Raw genomic sequence first — 2,523 nt, forward strand, 5'->3', positions numbered from 1 at the left:
TCATTTTGACCAGGAGCTGGTTGTCGACCAATCAAATGGTCGTCGATTATACACCTAAGTCTATAAACTTATCCATCCTTAACCAGAGTGTTTGCTTCTAATCCCTTGATTTGGAGCTCATAATTACTTTGCATTTGAGCTTTGAATTAGTTAGTTGTTTCGATGATCTGACCTCCTTGCATTCTTTCTTCCTCTGGTTGGGTACCTATGCTCACATCAGATCCCTTGAGGACCATCAGATCCTTTTGTGGATTATTATCCGACCGTTCCAGCATATTCTCAAACCTTGAGTTCTTCCCCTGATACATAACGCCTTTTGTACGTTGTATCAACTGCTTTTGTCAACCATGCTCTTCTTCCGAGCTTGAGTTATTTGCTACTGAAGTTTGTGGTATATGTTCCTAAGATGCCCCGATGGGTTGAACCTATGCCTTCCTTAATCTGTGGGAATCCGAGAGTTTTCACGAGTCATATTCTTCTGGTATTTTGCCAGATAAAATTTCAACACTACAACTTCTTCAAAAGTGAGAAGTGAATGAAAGATTATGCATTGGAGAAGTGGGATTCGACCTTGAACTTTGTGTTCATGCCCATGGATATGATGTAGATCTTATCATTAAAGCTTCTCTTAAATTAATTATTCCTTTGGTATAAGTTCATCTTATATCTGGGATCTGGTCTTTTGCAATCGTGGTTCCGACCATGTTCTCCTTTAAATACCATTTCTTGTGGAGTTTAAGCACTTGTCTTCTACAGAGCAATACCCCAGTCCAACCTCTACTTTGATCTGTCGTCAAGTATTACCCCCTGGTATCTCGAGATTATCACAAAACTGCATAACTTCTTATGAGTTCTTCATCAAGTACTACATTCTCACTGATTCCAATTTTTTCACGGTCTCTAAGTTATTAAACACTCAAAGACACCAATAACTGAATCAAGTTCACACCGCGATTAAACAACTCTTGGTTACCTTCATTACATACGAATTTGAACTCGATCACGTAAGTCCTAGCCTGCTTGGCTATATCATTATCGTGCCGATTTTAACTGTGCTACCTGGTCCTTAACCCCGGAGCACAACTTTCGATGATGAGCTAAGCTTACGCCGATCTTCCTCGTCATACCATTTCGCCTTGAACAACAAGCTTGATTTCGAGTTTGTGTCGTACCTATGGTTCCAATAACCTCTTGCTTCATCATCCCTTTGACTTGATGTCATCGCTGGTCGATTATGTAACGCCCATGATGCGGCTATATCTCCCACGTGTCGAGGCACGACTTGGAGGCATAACCACATGCTGGTTTTGTCGCAAGAAGGGTCATCTTCACACAATCCCATGTAATGAACAAGAATGGGATAAAGAGTTGGCTTATAGTCGCCACATCACACAATACATAAATTAAACATACATCATTCAGAGTACAATCAAGGTCCGACTACGGAACCAAAATAAAAGAAGACAACCCTAAATGCTAGATCCCCGATCGTCCCAACTAGGCTCCACTACTGATCATCAGGAAACGAAACATAGTAACGACCAAGTTCCTCGTCGAACTCCCACTTGAGCTCGGTTGCGTCACCTGCACTAGTATCGTCGGCACCTGCAACTGTTTTGGTAGAATCTGTGAGTCACGAGGACTCAGCAATCTCACACCCGTGAGATCAAGACTATTTAAGCTTATAGGAAGGATGGGGTAATGAGGTGGAGCTGCAGCAAGCACTAAGCAAATATGGTGGCTAACATACGCAAATAAGAGCGAGGAGAGGAGCAACGCAACGGTCGCGAAGCTAGAAGTGATCAAGAAGTGATCCTGAAACTACTTACGTTCATACATAACCCGAACCGTGTTCACTTCCCGGGCTCCTCCTAAAAGAGACCATCATGGCTACACACGCGGTTGATGTATTTTAATTAAGTCAAGTGTCAAGTTCTCTACAACCGGACATTAACAGATTCCCATCTGCCACATAACCGCGGGCACGGCTTTCGAAAGATAATACCCTGCAGGGGTGTCCCAACTTAGCCCATCACAAGCTCTCATGGTCAACGAAGGATATTCCTTCTCCCGGGAAGACCCGATCAGGCTCGGAATCCCGGTTACAAGACGTTTCGACAATGGTAAAACAAGACCAGCAAGACCGCCCGAATGTGCCGACAAATCCCGATAGGAGCTGCACATATCTCGTTCTCAGGGCACACCGGATGGGCAAGACGTCGGGTTGGCATAGTCCCTGGTTGCCCAGGGGGCGCCGGACATCGCCCAGGTTAGACCAGCACTCGAAGGAGCACTGGCCCGGGGGTTAAAATAAAGATGACCCTCGGGCTCGTGAAAACCCAAGGGAAAAAGGCTTAGGTAGGAAAATGTAAAACCAAGGTTGGGCCTTGCTGCAGGAGTTTTATTCAAAGCGAAATGTCAAGGGGGTCCCATAAATCCCCAACCGCGTAAGGAACACAAAAATCAAGGAGCATAACACCGGTATGACGGAAACTAGGGTGGCAAGAGTGGAACAAAACACCA

The sequence above is a fragment of the Aegilops tauschii genome, chromosome 3 (genome assembly GCF_002575655.3).
Source record: "Aegilops tauschii subsp. strangulata cultivar AL8/78 chromosome 3, Aet v6.0, whole genome shotgun sequence".
NCBI lineage: Eukaryota > Viridiplantae > Streptophyta > Magnoliopsida > Poales > Poaceae > Aegilops > Aegilops tauschii.